Source organism: Gallus gallus, chromosome 24, assembly GCF_016699485.2.
Source record: "Gallus gallus isolate bGalGal1 chromosome 24, bGalGal1.mat.broiler.GRCg7b, whole genome shotgun sequence".
Taxonomy (NCBI): domain Eukaryota; kingdom Metazoa; phylum Chordata; class Aves; order Galliformes; family Phasianidae; genus Gallus; species Gallus gallus.
The window spans coordinates 3,250,992-3,270,509 of NC_052555.1; the positions used below are offsets into that span (position 1 = coordinate 3,250,992).

General features: G+C 47.7%; 1 long non-coding RNA gene across 1 annotated transcript in view; it reads left to right on the top strand.

Annotated features, from left to right (window-relative positions):
• The window catches only part of LOC124417389, a 79,438-nt gene extending 67,753 nt beyond the window's left edge, over positions 1-11,685 (top strand). Inside the window, exon 3 of the long non-coding RNA XR_006932103.1 lies at positions 10,650-11,685. This is a non-coding gene — a long non-coding RNA (uncharacterized LOC124417389). The remainder of the gene's footprint in view (positions 1-10,649) is intronic.
• Positions 11,686-19,518: the final 7,833 nt, after the last annotated feature.

Here is a 19,518-nt window from a genome sequence, read left to right on the forward strand (position 1 = left end):
GTGCCCAGCCTCCTCCCAGCTCTGTGGTCCTGTGCAGTGATGGTGCCGGGGGTGCAGGGGGGGATGGCAGCTTCCTTTGGCATGATGGACTTCCCTGGGTTGCACTGACGGAAGAGGCAGTGAGCAGCTGAGGCCTTGCAAATGTGAAGTTTACCCATTGAGTTCTTCTATAGATAGAGCAAATGATTGCGTGCAGCAAATCTTCCTTTTAATTCCTCCTGAAGACTTGCAGATAGGGAAGTGATGTATGTGGTGCTGTGGAAAGAGCCCGCAGGAGCCCTCCATTAGCACAGGTGGGATTTCAGTGGGACCTAAAGCCACCAATACACTGCCGTAGTGGTACAGAACCCAGTGGGGCAGCATGGTGAGCCTGTGGTCTGTGCAATCCTGGCCTCCATTAGTGGAAGAAACGTTGGGCAAACAAAGCATTAATGGGCTCTGAGCTTCTCACTGGCCCATGTGCAAGAAACATCTTGAACTATCTTATCTGTTGGATTTCATGTCTGTTTCTGCTACACTTGTATGAATGTAGTTTATTGCAGTGATTATTGACTTGCTTGGGTATAAGCCAAGAAATAAGGAGATACAATAGAAAGCTGCTGGGATTTCCCCAACTCCCACACACAGTAAAGTATGCCGACGTGCTGGAGGTTGTACAGAATCTGCAGCATTTCTGAAAAGGCCTTTCTGTTTGACTCCTCTCTTGGTGTAATTATTAATTGGGTCATGATTTGCTTAGCTGCATTCCTGTATAATTAAAGGGGATTTTGTCAGATTACTTCGAGCAAAAAAAACAGTGTTTGTTTGATTTGATATTAGCAAGGAAAGGAAGGGAGTGCTTATGATCACTTGAAGTCTTCCTAATTCTAATTATTGGGAAAGATACGAAGGTGGTGGTTTGCTTTGTCTCACGGATAGCAGTGAGCTAAAAGTGGTGGAGCAATTCTAAGGATCACTGTGGTTTCTTTTCTCACTTTTCTTCTTATTTTTGGTTTTAGCTTTCCTCTCCTTGGGCATTGCAATGGCCTTCGAGCAGAGGATGGAAGTGCATACAGGCAAACAGGAAAATGGCCAATCAGATTCCATGAAGGACATTGAAATGGGAAAAAGAGGGTGATAAAGCAGGGATGGTGGAAATAAGGAGAATCTGAAGGTGTTTGTAATGCAGTGTTCAGAAATGCTAAGGAATGTAAGAGGGCAGTTTTTAATGTCTCTGGTAAGAATTTTGTCTGGCAAACCGCCCTTTAATAGTGCATGCGTTTGTGGGACAGAAGAGGATTGTTGCACATGTTTGTGTATGTCCACTATTGACACATTTCTGTGCTTTGAGAGGGTCTTGAAGGTGTAATTTCACTGTGAGTGAACATAATCCAACATCTTGCTTTGGCTGCAGGTGTTTGCAGTTGGTTTCATATTTAAATCTTCATTATGGGAATGGTCAAAAGGCAGGGGTTATTCTTTGTACATTGAATTCCTCCCTATGTGGCTATGTGTGTAATCCTTGTAATCAGGAGCCTGCTGCCTTCCTTCACACCTCACACCAGGAGAAACGTGCTGCCCTGTCAGGGCTCTGTGGGTTTGTTTCTCCAGCCCTGCTAGTGGGAAGTAGTGGTGTTATCCTACTGGTGTTTCTTGTTAGGATTTTGGGGGATAAACAAAACAAAGCAAGCAAACAAGGGAAGAAAAGAGTTCCTGTTTGCAAATATTTTCCCATCTGTTTCTCATTCTGTTTGACTCCGGGGAACATTTCTGCACTGTATACATCTCATTTTAACCAACACAAAGTCTGGACGAAGGCTTTGAGCTTCCTACTTCTGATTGGGATCCCTGGCTGTGAGTGACTCCCAGCCCCAGGCACTGAGGATGGCTGCTGGTACAGAAATCCTCTTTACAATCAGAAAATGACCCCCAAATTACAAAGTTTTGTTTGACTGGAGGGTTCTGGATCATTCCCTAGCATCACAAAGAAGGAGAAGTGTTGTTGCCTTCTCCTAAGCACACTCTAAGAGCTCCTTATCTCTATTAATCCTGGTGGGATCCTAAGCTACTGGATGCTGATTCCTATTCTTTTGCCCCTTTACGGGCATCCTGACAGGAGATATTAGATTATTCCTTGCATTTTGGCAAGGAAATGTATGGGTAATTACAACTGTACTTTTGAAAAACCCAATTGCATTTAACTGAGGGCTTCAATGGGAGCATTTGCTGAAGTTGCTGGAGGCTGTGGCTGCCCAGGTGCTTCGTACCCACTGAAAGGGCAGCCTTGAAGCCACAGAAAGGCAGTGAGACCTTCTATGGGTCCAGGCATCTGTGCAAGGGGAAGGGGAAAAGGCACAGCCATGGGAAGACCCTCTCTTTTACAGCACAGGCCTCTGAGCTGAGCATTGCTCATAGCAGGCTGCATTTTGGTGCTGCACTTCCCTCTGGTGTTCATTTTTTTTCCTCGAGGCAGGAGCTCTATTTTCATACTCTGAGTACAGCAGTAGGATGCTGGCCAGCTTGCATACCATATGGCTGAGGCCACAGGAAGAGAAGTTGCCCTGAGACAGCAACATTTTGTCTTTCTTCTGAAATCAAAGTCCACGTGAGGGCTGATTCCTCCTGGGAGGGCAGAGATCCACCCGTCCTTTTGCTCTGGGGAGCTGAACAGTCCATAGGCAGTACTTCAGAGTCAGGGTTTGGTCCCGGAGCTTTAAGGCTGGTGTCGTCGTGTTCTCCCTGCTTATTGTAGGCAAGAGATGGAAGTGATGAGGTTTTCTATCAGCAGTTGTGTTCCAGCAGGTTTTTCTAACTTTTTGTTTCAAAGAACAATCACGTGGCAGCAAAAGCCCCAAAACCACAGCGAATACAGCAAACTATTTCTCACCAGGATGGATAAGAAGGGCAGAGCTGCTCGGTGTCAGTGGGGCTGATGATTGTTTTCCCAGTCTGGCTGCCTGAGCTCTTTGCTCAGAGGTTCACCTCAGCCCTGCCAATATGCCCACAGAGGTATTTCGAAAGGGTGGCACGAATGCTTTATTTCTGCTTTATTTTTGCATGATTTCACTGCATTCTGCACAGTATTTGAGTACTCTTTTGACAAATCTGAAAAACCCAACAACTGAAACACACAGTTGTAGCAGATGGGGAGCACAAGATGAGGCATCCTTGTAACAAACACAGGCAGATTGTCTGCCTTCCTCCTGAGCTCTGGATCTGACACTGTAGAGAAGGCAGGCATAGGAGTTACAACCAGCTTCCCTGATGTTAATATGCTGAAGGAGACTTCCAGCACTGAATACTGTACAGAAATATCTCCTAATTGTATCTTCACACGGCTGAGAGTTGCTCTGCTGAAGTTTATGTGTCTCCATGGGGAGATACAGTTACCTGTTGGCCAGAAGTTCCCCTGGAGCACTTACATATGGACTCACTTTCTGTTTTTCCTATAGGAAGTAGCATGGCTCGATGCTGCTTGGTGTGCACTGTGCTACTGATGTGAAGCAGGGCTGAAGAGGAAGTTTCCAGCAGGTCAGGTAGAGAGAGATAAGAGAGGCTGATTGTGATGCAGCCTCCAATGCCTTGTTTCCATCCATCCCCCTCCTTGAATTCCTGGCAGTTCATTACAAAATTATTCATTACAAAACAGGAAGGGGAAAAAATGAACCAAGATACAATATCTGCAGGCCAACAGGAGATGAGGTCTTCAGACATGATGTGAGACTGGTGTGAGAGCACAGAGCAAGGTGAAGGCAGCAATGCATGGGCTGCAGCACAGGCCCTGCTCAGGTGTAGCCAGGAGTGGGCAGTCACTCCCTGCACGCACAGGGGCTGTTCTGTGCAAGCAGCCACAGGGACACAGCGATGGCTTTGGTGAATCAGATCTTCCTGGCTTTGGGGTGGAAGAATGCAGTCATGCAAACTGAGGTTTGTTTTGCTGTAGTTTGCTTTGCTGTGTTTTTTTTTTTTTTTTTTCCCCATGGAGCTTTGCCAAGTGCAGTTTTATTTCTTGCAAATTAAAGTGCAAAGACGAAAGGAAGCCTTCTGAGGTGATGGGAAAGTGTCATTAATGAGCTGTTAGCTCTGGGTGTGGGCTGATGGCATTTCCTTTGGAGAGGAGACTGGCCATCAGGGGCTGCTGGTGCGTGCTTACAGCAGACAGTGGCATGGTTGTGTTGCTGATGGCTGCTTGGGTTGTCGCAGGACTTGCTATGAGGAGAGAGAAGGATTGAGTGTGCCTGTGAAGGTGTGGCTTGTGGGTGCTGAGCAAACTGCTGGGCTGCAGTCGCAGTGTAATAGCAGCTGGCATTTCAGCTGTGAGACTGATATGTGCCTTATTCCTGGACTTCATCCTCAAAGCCTTTCCAGAAGAGCTCTTGGAAGGGACCCTCCCAGTGTGCAGGAAACATTGATTTGCTTTCTGGATAGTGCATGGCAGAACAGTGGAAGCTTTCCCATCACTCTTATTCATTTTTAATGGACTTTGGATTGGGATTCTGTGCTCTGCTTTTGGCCTCCCCAGAGCCTGGTTTGCTAACATCACTGAGTGTCAATTCCTGCATCTTAACAGCGTGAAAGCGGGAGGACGTGCTTTACTTTGGCACTTTGTTGGTGCAGTGCTGGTGTACCTGAAATCACTCTGCTTAGGGTTTGGTGCTCATCCTGTGAATGGTGAATTCCAGACATATATTCCACATACCGAAGTGGGAGAAATACGGCTTCCAGAGCAGTTATAAAGCAGTTTTGTCCTGTCCTGTCTGCCCTGGGTTAGTACCCGAGTGCTTGCCCTGCCCTTCTCCCTGCTCACAGAGGCCAGTGAAGCGCAGCAGTGAAAGCAGAGCCTGGAGAGATCTGTTTTGGAGGCAGAACGTAGCTTTTTGCCCCATCTAGTGGGTATGCGGTGTATTGAGTCTGGATTCTGTGCTAATAGTTTAATTCCAGCGTCCTGCTTACCTAATGCTGTTCTCAGTCCCCGGTTTTAAGTTTGCCTCCTGGCTGTTTATGAGCAGTAAAGCACTGGCACAAAGTTAACCCGGCTTTCTTAGTGATGCTGGAAGTGAATATGATGTCTGCAGTTTCCCATCTGATCTCCAAATCCTTTTGTTTTGTTTTATTTTTCCCATCACCATTACAGAGCTGACATCCAAGACTCAAAGGCTCTTTCCCATCTTTCAGCATTGCTGACTGCTGCCAAACTTCTCTGTGAGGCTCACAATGGTCCTGAGCTCCAGAAAACCTCTGGCAGAGCCAGGCTGCGGCGGTGCCAGGATGTGCCATCTGCCAGGAGGGAGAATCATTCTCAGACCTCTTTAGGGAGGATATTTCTTGCAAGGAATGCTGTTAATGCATTTAGCTGCTGGGCCAGAGCTCAGTTTGTGCTACCAACTGTCTAACTTGAGGATGAGCAGCTGAGGGTGGTGACTGCCATAGAGGCAGCCAACGGGGGCACAGCTTTGCTTCCAAAAATGTGTTAAGGACCCCGGAGGTAACATGAACTGTAAGGCCTGGAGACCTTTCTGAGAGCAGAACCGAAGCTCCTGGTTCAGCTAACACTGGCAGCACTTTGCAGATGGGGCACATTTCCTACCCAGCAGTGCGGGCAGTGTTTGTCCTTCGCCCTTTGTCTCCTGACTCCACCAAGTGGGAAAATTCCTACCTCACAGAGACTGAGTCCTAATGTAACACCTGCAAGACACTGTTGTAATTCTTGGATACAAAGTCAGCGTGGTACGAAGGGAATAATTATTATTTGATTTACTCTAACATGCTAAAACAGATTGTCTTCTTTCAGGCATACTTTAAATCTGGTTAAGTATTGGATGTGATTCACCACGAGGGTAATACAAGAAGGAAGGAGCTAGAGGAATGAGGGCTTAGCATTATAAAGTGCAGTAACTCAGAATTTGTTCTGGTTATGTTAATCTTTCCTTGCTTCTTAAGTCATTTCCTCCGCATCTTTAGAAAGCAGTAATTTGCTGACAATGACCCATGCTAAGGATGGCATTTTCAATCATTACCTAAAGGAACAGGGAACTGAAATAACAGCATTAGGTCTTTAGAGGATGAGAAGAATTTACACACAAGCCCTGGCCACGTCCTGCTTTTCCCTTCTCTGATCCTTTTCTCAATGTTCAGCTCCCCAAAGGCTGCCTTCTTGGGCATATAACAGGCTGAGCGTGTAACCAGAGTGCAGCCCACTCAGTGCAGCAGTGACATAAAACTTGTGCTGCAAACACCTTTCTGGTCCATAGAGCAGACAACAAGAGCAGGATGAAGGAGATAAGCAGGGCAGAGAGAAGAGCTGTGTTTTACAAGAACCCTCACAAAGCAGCCTTGCAATACTGCTCTCACGGACTGTGCAGAGTCCCCAGTATGGAGAGGGGATGCATCTCTGCTGTGCTGCTGCACTCAGTGGGGCTGTTTCCATTTGGGAGTGTGGTTGGTTGCTTGGTGAGAGGGACTCTGTCAGATTTCCTCCGTACCTATATGTCCCATGTGGGGTTTGTGCTTCTCTAGGCATGTCAAGGGAACTGTACTTCGGTTTCTGAACTTGCAGGGCTCTGAGAGCAATGATTAATAAACGATTGTAAAGTGCTTTGAGAACTCAAGATAGAAGGAGCCATAGCAATGCAAACTATTATTATTATTTTCTAGGTCAGAGGAAGAAAGCAATTAGTTGTAGACCAGTAATTTTCTTTTTCTATTTTATCCTTGCAAATGAATGTGATTAGAAGACAGCAGCGATTACACTGATGGGATGGAAAAAGGCCTTCCAGCTTCTCTTGGACTGTTATTTTTATTTTATATTCATTCTGAATTTTCTTTGAGAGCATTTCGTCTTTGGGAAGGGACCAAGCAAATCATTCTGGCAATACCGTAAGTCCAATCAAGGGGCAGCAGCTCTCTGACAAGAGACACTCCAAATACCCTCCATACAAACCCAGCTACCTTCCTTCACTGGAATTTTGGTACTGTATGAGGATTGCTTAGCAGCAGCTGCTGGCTCTCTGTGTTTTTAGGATGTGTTTATAAACTGTTCACATGTGGGTGGAACTGCAAACCGTCATCTACCGGAGAAGATAATAAACATCTAGGGTTGGCTGGAATTCAAGAATGACAGGTTGCTTAAAAAAGCTGGAGTTTTTTCACTTTCTTCCATCCAGGTGTGAGGCTGAGCCATGATTTTTAGAAAACCTTTGTAGGGAAATGAGACTCCTTGGGCAGAGCAGCTGCTGACCCAACAGGGAAGACTTTCATGTGCCATCTGGAAGGTTCCAGTCTGAGTCAGAAAAGAGATACGAAATCAAGTGTGACATTTTCCAAATAGGAGACTCAGTCCCAAAGGTATTTGGCCGGATAGGGCTCGGTGTCTCTCTGAGACTATGGTACATGCTGACCCAAAAGCCTTCACAATTTGTTTTTCCTTCTCACAAACTACTATATCTCACTGAAAGTTGAAATAAAAAATTCAGGCCAGCTGCAATAGCTACTGCCAACCACTAATTGCTTGCTAGTTTTGCGAGGGACACAGCTGCTAACAGCAAAATCCAGCAAGGGAGCAGAGGCTTGACAGTTGATTTGCATCGAGCTGGAGCCAGGAAAAGTCACTTTGGATTTAGACCAATTCTCATATGTTGGTGGACAATGGGATTTGGGTCACTACAGATATCTGTGGGGATTTGCCAGGTATTTGGTGCATCTTTGTGTCCCGAGACATCCTTGTGAATCTGAGCTGTTGCTTCCAGCAGTTGCAGGGAGCATGAAACCAGATAGCAAAGCAGCTCACAATAGTAATAACAAAGCCCTCTCAGTTTCATGGTCTGATAAAACATACAAGACTCGCGGGACCTCTCTGGTCAAAGTTCAGTTCCTCACATTTACAGTCAACTCAAGGACTGAGGTGTAGTCAGAGGGCTCCACGGAACATCTGGTGCATTCCCCATCAGTTGCAGAATATCCAGTAACAAGCTGCAGAGCTGCAATGAAGGCATGGAAAGCCATGGTCATAAAGCACTGCACAAAAAAAGCCACCAGAGGAAAGCAGTGCTGTTGCAGGTGTCCTGAAGCCTGTAGAATCACAGAATGGTTTGAGTTGGAAGGGACCCTTAAAGGCCATCTGGTCCCACTCCCTGCAGTGCACAGGGACACCCGCAGCTCCATCAGGTGCTCAGAGCCCCATCCTGCCTGACCCTCCATGTCTCCAAGGATGGGGCACCCACCACTTCTCTGGGCATTGATGATGTATACCCTAAATACATTTCCCAGATTATCACAAGAACTGGAGCATGCTCTGAAACAGAGGGTGAAGCCAACCTGTCTGAACATCCCTGACGTGTGAAGAAAACTCTTCCTTCGTCTGGAACAGGCAGGCAGTCTGAGAGCAGGGTCTCCATGTAGCTGCACCTTGTCTTTAGCTCTCCTTGGATGCTGGTGCTTCAGAAATCCCACATCTCCCAGGAGCCAGATTAGGTGGTGTACATGAGCAGAAGTAATCTCCTGGCCTCTGTCTGGGAACACAAGCCAGATACCCCACATTTTGTGTGCATATAACACAAGCAAACCTCTTGTCTGTGCAAGAAGCTCTGCTGAAAGTCTGCAGACTTGAAGGAAACAATAGCAACTGTGGAAAGGAAATGAATTCTTTGCCTCAGAGTGCAACAGATGGGTCACCTCCGTTGTGGGTCATTTCTCATATTTGTGGCCAGCGTGAAGCAGACTTACAAATGTCAGTGTGAGGCAACTGCAAAACTGTTGCACACAGCCTCAAATTCTTCTGTCACAAATGTTAGAGGCTTTCATCCTGTCTGTCATCCGAGATGGGAGATCCATTGTAACAGGTTTGCTTGCAGGACATAACAAGCAATATCGTGTGTTCTCTGGGAGGTGAGTGTGAATAGCTGGGAGAGCAGTGAGAGCCTTTGGTTCTGGGCAGAGGGATGAGGAGCAGAGGGGTGAGGGCTGCTTATGGAAGATCCATCTATAGGCACCTTGAAAGGGCAGATTCAAGGTTGTGCAAGGAGCGTGAGCAGAGCCAGGGCTGGCATCCACATCCGCGACTCAGCGTGATGCCTTAAGAAGAAAGGCTATCTTTCATCTAAATTAAACTCCACAATTTTATAAAAGCTTCAGGGCCTCTGTCTAATCTATTCACACAGCATTCATCACCATGGCATCTAGGTGCCACTCTCGTCGTCTCTTAACCTTGCCAGCGTCTATCATGAATATTCTGAGCATCCATGTGGGTTTCCAAATGAGATGAACGCGCTCTTCTGCTTTCTGCATTGAGTTTTGCTGAGCACAGCCGGGCTGTATGTCTGATAAACAGCCCCATCCACTACAGCCCCAGAAAAAAAATTAAAGAGAATAAACACCACAAGGATGCCCAATTAGCAAATATCGCACTTAGCCATATTTTGGAGCTTCTCTTCTCCTTTTCCCATTCGAACTTATGCACTCTAACAACACAGGCCTGTGAGTCTGTCACCACGCACCCGCCAGCTGCATAAAATCAAGGCATTGGGCTTTTTAATTGAATGCATAATGAGTTGACTGGCAGGTTTAATTAACAAAACTCATCCTGTGTATGCACCTGGAGGTGAAAATAAGTTTAATCAAGAGGAGTTGGCAAGTGCCAACAGCTCTGTCATGGCTTTTTATTTTTTAATTATTTTTGTTTTTCTTACTTTGGTTCATTCCATCTAGGCTTTGTGTTTGCAAAAATGGCTCTGGGTGTTGATTAATTATCTTTTGCCCGAGACTGATGAATTGTTGCAGTCTGCCTTGTAAGGAGAACTAACGTTCCTGCAAAAGCTGCTCTGAAGGCTTTAATAACGAATGCCTTGGAGAAACCACTGATGGCAAACCTCCAACATGTCCCTACCACGGTAACATTTGGAGACCTCGTCTGTGTGAGGAAAATGTGTTGGGTGATGTTAAGATAAAGATGGATTTCTGGTGAAGCTGGTGACATGCAGATTTCTCAGAAGGTACAGGAATAAGACAGAAGCCACCACAAATCCAATTACTTAGGTTGAATTCCTTCTGTTTTGAAACACCAACCGTAGCATCTTTGGTGGGACTTCTGTGTTGGATAACAGATGCTAGCTGGGAGGTGAGAGAATGCCTTCCCCGCTTCCAAAGGCAAGGCTGGAGGGGATGTCCTCATGTACAAGGTCAACCTGTGGCACCATTCCCTCTATCCATGTGCTAGGAAACTCGGGCTGTGTCAGACCTCCACTTTGGTCCTTCTGCATCCAAGCCCAAAGTGTCCAGCTGGGAGCATGGAGCTGGCCTGATGCTCCCCTGAGGTCCCCAAGGGTCATGCATGTCCCCTGCCTTCCAAGAGCAGCCCCTGGGGCCTCTGGAGCTGCCGAGTCCCCCTCTGCTCACCCAGCACACCGAAGATGTCTACCAAGCCAAGTTCTAGCAAAGGTTGTGGGCGTTCTACGGGGAGGTTAATGCATTCAAGCTGTCAAAATATTCTTCCTGCTATTCACCCAGTTAACATGCCCTCTCTTTCTTTTGCCTGAAAAGGCATTTGCTATGGTATTTTAATACATGGTCTGTGTTCAAGATGTTAGTGACAGCTGTTGTATGACTACAGGAAGGAAATTATGACTCCCTAATGATAACATGTCATGGCATGTCTCTTTGCTTTTCTTTTCCTTTAGATGTACATTTCTTCTGCCAGTGTCTCCGTCATTGCACACATGCAGTTAATTGTGTATCGATGACATGTATACCATGTGTTGGGAAGAGGGCTTGAAGGAAGAATCCGAGTGCTTCTACCTTGCCTTTAAGTAACGTGGAGTTGGCAGAGCAGATGGCCCACGTGGTAATGTGATCTTTTGTACTTTGGGTTGCTTCGTATCTGGATATTGGCGTTGCCATTGCTTTCTTCAGGGGTGACGGACCTACAACGCACTCAGTTAAGGATCCAGCATTCAGGTATTGTCAGTTTAATGTCATACATGACTTTTATGGCTTCGTATTCTGGAAGGGCTGACAGCTGGTGGGGAATGAGCCCATGAAACACATGGAGGAGGATGGCTCACCATCACTGCTGTGTTTCAGCTGCAGTCTCACACCTCCAGCCTTCGCAGGGCTTCTTGGCACAGAACTCTAATGAGAAGTGACCAAAAAAAGTCTCTTGCATCTGCTTTAAGGAACTTTCTGGAGTGACAAGTATGTTTAACCTAGTTTTGAATTCCCTCAGTGTGGGAAAGTTTCTGTGCCCAGGCAGAAGGCCCGGAAGGGTTATGCATCATTTAAAACCTCGTGTTCAAAATAAGGGGCAGGCTGGGGGCGGGCGGGGAGTGGAAATGTAGGTTTGTAATTCTCAGCTCAGCAGGAGCCACTGCTCTGTGCAGGGGCAAAAAACCAACTGATTAACAGCTTCTGGCAAGGGCAGCAGCCCTTGGTTCCTCTTGCTTCCCACTGGCACAGCAGAGGAAGTGGCCTTTTGCTATGGCAAGCTACCACTGTCAGCCATGTGTACCTTTGCTCAGCTCCAACTCTGATCTGCAGCACCCCATCAGGTTTTGGGGTTACCTGGAGCAATCAAAGAGCTTTAACTTTGCTCTCTGAAGCACAGCCCCTGCTGGTTTCCCATTGGCATCTCAGGCACATCTGTTTGTCTTTACAGGTGGTGAGTTGCTACTATTCAGTATTAAGTCTTCTAATGCCAGGCTTTTTTTTTTTTTTTTTTTTTTTTTTAGAGAATCCTCAAATATTTGAATAGGAACAGCAGGAACCAAAGGCTTTTTGTGATATCTGGAGACAGGAGGTTCTGTGGACAGTCACACTGTGCTTCTTGGGATCTGTGTGGCTCCCAGGGGCACTGAGAATTCAGGGCAGTACCCGAGAGGTGGCCAAGGCTGGCATCACCTGATGGTTTTTGAGTAGGACTTTAGTTCTGGGAGTCTCTACCATCTTTTAAAAGCATTTGGATTTGCTTCTTCATTGATTCTGGGAGTTCTGAGCTTCCCAGCTGGTCAGTGTGATTTTTGCAGGAAGGAAAAGCACAGAATAGAAATTGTTTCAGATAGAAATTGTTTCAGTTCTTGCTAGCTGTGACAGCCACAAAAAGTCAAATGCTGTCTTCCCACTCTGCTGCTTAGAGGAATGGTATCAGTTGGAATGATTGGGCATCTCTGCTTCCTTAGACCCTCTCTGACACAAGCAAGGTGCTGTTTCTGTTTCATTTTTTTCCCCACTAAACTCTGGGTGGATTCCATCCATTCATAGATGAGTGCTGAGCAATGCAAAGCTTGTTTTGCAGAAAGACATGACTGTGTCTCTGTGGAGGACCGGCTTTATCTCCTGAAGGTAGGATTTGGCGTGGGACTGATGCCAGGAGCTGGGGACGGGCAAGCCTTCCTCCATCCTCACACACGCAGAACGCAAAGCAAAAGCAGAGGGCTGCGCACAGAGTGGGGTTTAATGGTCACTTGGTGAGGGGAGGAGATGCTCCTGCTCCGCTCCGGGTCGTGCCTGAGGAGCAGCAGCCACACGAGGTCAGTGTTGCACTGTGCAAGTGGCTGCAAGAAGGCGGCACGGCCTTGGAGGAAAACTTGACCCAGAGAGGAGGGTTAATTTGTCGCGGACACTTCTGCATGCTTTGCTGCCCGCTTTACCTCTGCGTTTGGAGATACGCGGTGCTAATGAGGAATTTGTTCCTGGAAGGAGATTTTTAGCCGACGGGGGAAGAAAAGCTGCCGGGTGGGAGCAGTGCAGAGCTGGGCGCTGGCACCCTGGTGGGGCGGCTGGGTCAGAGCCACCCTGGGAGCTGCAGGCTTTCCCCCTGCAGTCAGCTGTTGGGTGGGGGTGCCGGCTGGGCAGGGCTGCCGGCTGCACACCGGTGGCCCTCTCATCACAGCTCCACTCCACATGCTGGGGCTGAACAGCCCTCTGTGCCTGCTTGCAGCTCCTCAGCCTGCAAAGTATCCTTCCAGGGTGGTCCGGGCAGGTTGGTGCAGGAGGGATGGCTGCACGGGGTCGTGTCTGGCTGCTGATGGGGATTTGCATTCCAGCAGCTCCGGCCGCTGCCTCCCCAGGGGCTCAGGGCTCACAGCCGCACTCCAGGGCCCATTCCTGGGGAGCTCTGGCTGCTATTGATGTGGTCTCACTGCTTTAAAGAGAATGGCTGGGGCAGTGACAGAAGTGAAACTCATTCTCCAGTAGGCTCTGCGGTTCCTTTATTAAAAACAGACAGATAAACAAACAAATTACAGCCCGTTTTGAGCACGTCCTTCAGTTCCTCTTCAAACAGCTTTATGCTGTTTTAAAAAAGCTTTAAATAAGAACACAGCCTCCTGAGTCTTGGCTGCAAACTATTGGATTTAGGCTTTCCCTGTGCCTCTGGGTCCGCTGCCTTTGCTGTCTGCTGTCTGTCTGATGGGAGCTTTTCATTCGTTTGGCTTTTCCTGGTGAGAGGCTTCAGAACGAGATTCCTTGTGTGCAGTCTTTGATGTTACGCCACAAAGAATCTCCCCTTTTTCCTAATGCTCTGCTGAACCCCATTAAAAAAAAAAAAAAAAAAGCAGCAGTTTTATGTAACTGTGGTGAGAGGAAGTGGGGTGACCCATGCAAATAGTTTTTGTGTCGCTTACAAAGGCCCAGATGCTATGGTGATGGGTTCAGCTAAAAGATCTGAACCCATTTAGCCAGGGCTGAGCTGGGCTGCCGTAGCATTGCGCTGCCTGAAAGGCAGAGGATGTACAGCTGGGGCTATGAAGGCATCCCTGCCCTGCTGGGTAACGCAGTCCAATCTTTCAGGGATGCTGTGCAGCCCTGGCCAGCTTGCTGCCTTCTCTGCACACTTGTGGGTGTGCTTTGGTGATCCATGATTTTGTGAATGTGAGGAACCTCCAGATCCCAGTCTGGAGATGAAAAGTGAGGTGAAACACAGCGTGGAAATTCAGCCAGAACTCCTCTTCCTCCAGAAGCAGATGAATAGCTGTTCTGCTTCACGCGGCACTTAGTGGCTTCAGCTTTACTGCTCTGTTGACATCAGGTTACTGATATTGGGGCTCTGTCCTTGTTCTCCCTGTTTAATATCTCGCAATACATTTGCACTGGGCATCTCTCATTCTTCCCGTGCGTGGTATTCTGAAGGCTGAGGGGAAGGGAGGAGGGTTGCCTTCTTCATAGACTAGAAGAAAGCTCCTGGTTCTTAGGCTCAGTATCTTTGCCCTGCAGTCTGGGTTGGTGGCTGAGCTCTTGGGGAGCATTTGCTTTGGGCCCCTGCCTGCAGCATAACAACAAAACAGGTGCCAACAGCGCGCCCTGAGAATCCCCAGCCTTGTGAAAAGGCTTTGCTGGAAGTGTGTTTTTGGAGAAGAGAAACCTATGCACTGACCCTTTTCAGTATCATCTGATGCATGCACCATGATTAGAAAGAGTAGAGGAAGTTAAAAATAACCTGTGGAGGAGGCATTCTAATGAGCAATTATCATTCCTTTCCATTGACTTCTGCAGCAAGGCTCTCCATGTGTTTAGTCTTCTCGAAAGAACATGCCAGATGTTAGAGTGACTTGTTAAGTCCCTGAATGCTGTTCTCACTGGCGTACTGAACCATTGTCAGGGTTTTTTTTTTTTAATAACTATTAAAATAATTGGGCCCTGAACATTCTGACCTGATAAGGCGAAGGAATCTTGGCTGGCTTTCCTAGGGGTCACGTTTGTGAATAGAAAACGCGAGGAGTGTTTGCCAGAACAAAGAAATGTTTCTGCATGTAAAGATCTTCAATAACTTAATCTGAGGTGGAATCATCTGGCTTCAGAAATCGTGCCTCCTGGCAAAAGCTGACTTTTGCATTTCAACATCCTGAACTTTAGTCTTCAAGGAAGCTTTTGTGCTTGTGGGGCTCTGCTGTTCTCCCCAAAGAGTTCTTCGCAGATGATTGACAACGAGGCCAATTCCACCTTCGCACAGTTTTAATGTGGGGAAAGCAGTGAGGAAAGCAGGCGTCTCTTTACAAAGCATCCAAAGCGCTTTGCTATCCCTGCTCGTGCGTAGGAATCTTAATTGGATTAAAATACAAAACATGCACGTTGTGATTTTGCATGCTATGGATCCCACCCTCTTGTTTTTAGCTGCATTGGCCAAACTCAGTGAAGTGCACGGTCAGTGTTTTAGCTTTGCCTTTGGTGTCCCTCGGTTGGAGCTCATTAAGCATTCGGGGAATAATAATTCTGGGACTTGAACTTTGATCTGAGGAATCTGGGAAAGAAAGGGCCGGAAATTGCAGCAGCCTGATTAGCTACCCCAAGTTGATCAACTTCTCTGCCAGATGCAGGCAGAGCTCCCAGAGGCCGGGGGACAATAGCGGCGGTGCAGGAGAGGCTCCTCGCGTGCGGTGGCTGCGCTCCCATCACATCCCATTACCATCTCCGACGCAGATGGCAGCTCGAGCCGCTCCGTGCACACCCAGCGCCAACCAGAACCCTCGTCCAAAACACCCACTTGGCAGATTATTATTATTGTTTTTAACCCGCTGTATTTGTTTGCTTATTTTTCACACGTTTGGGAGTCGTGTGGTTTCAGCTGGGAGTGGAAACATCAAAATATCTTGAGAGGAGCTCGGCCAAAGCTCTGCGGGGAGGGCTGTCTCGTGTCTGCTCCGAACCTGGGGGGGTTTCAGAGGTGTAAGGTGGAACTGCAGACCACGCGTGTCTGAGTTTTATGCTCTGAGCAGCACTCCGTTCCTCAGGAAGACCTACAGGTTGGGGTATAAAACCTGAAGCGCTTACATTCAGAACAAGGCAGAGTTTGTCACGTATTTTCTTTTTTCCCCCCCTCAAAATGTCTTAAGAGTTTTGACTCCAATTCAGCTCCGTGTTTTGACAACCTCAGTTTGATGACGAACCACCGCCAGCACTCCGCTGTGTCTGCCTGGGGATGCTCTGACAACTCCCAGCTCTAATTGAGCAACAGGTTTGCTTCTCACACGGCAGACTTTGTGACTCTGATCCCTTCCTCTTTGTGAAGCTATACCCGTCACCATGAGAATACCTTGAAAAGATGGAAATTTTGAGCCCTCCGTCTTTGGAAAGCTTTCCTCGTTGTCTTCACTTTTTCTTACAACTTTTTACACCTTCATTTTCTGTCTGCAGCACAGCATAGATCTGCCTCAGTGTCAGAGACATTTGCCCCCCATCCCACAGTGCAGCGCTGGGCTGTCATGTTGGGATGCTCTTCAGGGGGAAAAGTCATCAGTCACTGAGAATAATGTTTGAAAGAGACTTTCATTTTCAAATAAAAAATGCCATTCTGTCCCATCTGCCTGCCTTTCTGCCCACTCCATGTTGTGGTTTTGTGCAGCGTTAGAAGCTACCTTTAATAGGATGTTGGCTATTCTGTGTCAGAGAATGCTGGAGGTTGTGTGTCAGGTGGTCGGCTCTCAGTTTTCATGGTGGAGGGCTGTTTTCCCATCCCTGTGTAAAGCTGAGTTTTATTTTAAGGCCGGAGGACTGAGGAACCATTCCACCATCCCAGCACGTTGTTCACATTCTGAAGTCTTCTCCTTTCCACTGGCTGCTGTTGCAATAGCCCCATTTCACTGAATAAATTAATGAGAAGGCAAGATTTGTTGCATATGAGAAAACAAAAGAGGGTCACACTTTGGTGAAGCTGCTGGAGGTGGTGGTTAGTCCTTATTTTTCCCTCTATGGGTGAAACGGTTACACGAACCTCTGCTATTGTTGCAAGAAAAAGTGGCTTCCTGTGATATAAAGTAATTTTTTTAAATAGGAAACATATGGCTGGGCCCTAACAACAAAGTGATATTCAGGTGCTGATGGCATGTGCCTCCAGTCGTATTGCAGGAAGCTATCTTGGAAATCTGGTGGCAGAGGCTTGCACACTAATGTTCAGGAAGTGCAGTGGGGGAGGAAAGCTGAAACCAACATCAGAAATACATTTACATTTTTAATTTCACTGAAAGTTCTTTGCTGTTCTTCTTTTCAAAGTCACTGAGATTCACTCCCAGTTGGCAGTAATGAACGGATGCTGTGTTAGGACTGCACTGCTCCATTTAACGCTCATCTGAGGGGAAAAAAGAATGGGTTTTGGAAGGAGAGCTGCTCTCCAGGCTGCTGTGACTTCATTCCATACCTGTGTTTGCACATTGCCTCCCTCCAGCAAAGCTCTCTCTCTGGGGAAGCGGAGTACCTTCCCATGGAGGGGGATGGTAGAAGTATTCCCTGACTCCAAGGGGTTCTGCCTGCAGGTGACCACCTGTGGCCTTAAGACACAAAGTCAGGGTGTTGCTGTAGCATCAGTTCTTGCTTTTGTATTTCCCTGCCTCTTTCTGAAAGCTCAGAGGTGGTCACTGCTGTCTGTGCAGATTGATGTTGCTCTCATGGTGGTTCTTGTATTACTGCAGCCAGGCATCAAAGAAAGAACTTGGACTGAGCCATGGCTGGGCTTGATTTTTTTCCTTCCTGTTGGCATTTCTGTCTACCTGCTTGTAATCATTACTAATATTTACCCTCGTTTCCTTAGCGCCGTGAAAACTGAGCCAAGCATCAAACTTTTTTATTTTCTGGCCTTTGGCTGAAAACTTCAGATGTGGTGTTCCATCACAGCCCCGACATTCAGGTCTGTTCTTAGCTGCAGGCTCGGGTTGGGTGTGTGACCCTGCATTATGTTGGTCAGCAGGACCCAATGGGACCAGAGGTGTGCCGTCTGTGGATGGCAGCTGTTGGAGGCACAGCTCCCTTTGGCTCTGAGAGCTGCCTGTGTTGGGTGTAAGACAGCATCAAGCCACAAAACTTGGCCATTGTTTTATCTTCAGTCACAGAACCCTGCACTTGCAATTGTTCAGTCTTTGCACCATCCCCTCCTCCTGCCTTCATTATTGTTCCCTTACCCACACCTGCAGTGTCCTCACCTACAAACGTGCCATTGCCTTAACCCTTCGGTGGGCCACAGCTGGGGAAATGTGAAGATGTGAGAAATTCCAAACGCTTCTGGATTTGGGGTGACTTCTGTGTAAAGAAGGGACATTTCAATTTGTTTTATCCATGTATTTTCACTGGAACAGATTGTCCAGTGTGGCTGTGAATGTCCCCTCTCTGTAAGCATTCAAGGCCAGGCTGGATGGGGCTGTGAGCAGCCTGGTCTAGAGGGAGGTGTCCCTGCATATAGCAGGGGGGTTGGAACTGCATGATATTAAAGGTCCCTTCCAACCCAAACCATTCTGTGGTTCTATGACTTTGGGAGTTGTCAGTGGAGCAAAGCTTGGATGCTTATTATTTGGTGAAGAGCTCTAAGAAGGGACAGGTGGCACTGTGGAGTGCCTTAACTTTCAGCATGAGACAATACGTAGACAAGCAAGAGTTCCAAGATTTTCCAGTAAAAACCTTGGCTTGTGTAGGAATTTCCATCAGAGGTGCAGCAAGGTGCAGAGAGCCCAACCAGCTCAGCAGGATTGGTTGTGGGTGTACAGTGTGCGACTGAGGAGGTGCCATCAGTGATGAGAAATGAGGTCAAGTAGCACGTCTGCTAGAAATGTAGCCTTTCTGAATGGAAAAAAATGCACGCTGCAATTTATTGTCAATGAAGACTCATCAGCAGGAGAGAGTGAACCTCATTCATCCCAATTAATTAGGTGTGGGACTTAAGCCTTGGTCTTCCACAGCTCTAGCCATGGAGCCAGGCAGCATCTCCGAGGACTCCGACTGCAAAATCTTAGAAAGAATGTTAATTGATTGGTTCCAACGTCTGCTGGAACAATAACAACTACAGCCTTCTGAACACGGGGATGCCACCGGTTTCCAGAGGGCGTTTTCCTGGGCATCGGTTTCCTGAGCGTTTCCCTGCCTGCCCTGATGTGTGCAGCGCTGGTTTGAAGGAGGCACAAGAGCTGCCCTCGGGCAGGAGGCACAAAAGCTGTTTTTACGAGGCTGGGTGAGGCTGCTGTGTGCTGAAGGGATCCCTCCATGCCGCCACACGCTGGGAAAGGCAGCGTTTGGTGTGATGTAATCCCAACACGGCTGCGCTCCGCTGGAGCTCCGGGCCAAGCAGGCGGTCAGCTTGAGGCTGGGGGGGGGGGGGGGGAGAAGGGGGGGGAGAGGGCTGGGGGAGCACAGAGGAGGGCGTCCCAGAGCGGGAATGCTTTTACAAAGAAAAGAACCAAAACACAAAGCTCTCCCTCCCCTGGCAGTCTGTCGGCAGCGCCTGGGTTGTGTGTGCAGCCTCCACGCGAGCCGGTCGCTTGTCCTACAGCAATGATTTGTTAGACGAGTACAGCAGAGCTGAGAGCTGGGAGGGGGGGGAAGGAGTCGGGGCGGAGGGGGAACCTTGGAACGGAGTCAGGAATGAGTGATGGGCCGGGCTGCAAACGTTACCCGAGTGATACCTAATGGAGGGGGGCTGCGAGGGGAAGGGGGAGAGGGGAGGAGAGGCCAATGGAGAACGGGCTGTCTGCTCCAGCAGCACGGCGTTTTATTCTCACTGCTAAATGCAAAATTGATTTTTTTTTTAAGATGCATAAAAAGAATTTTATATATATATATATATATATATAAAGAGCC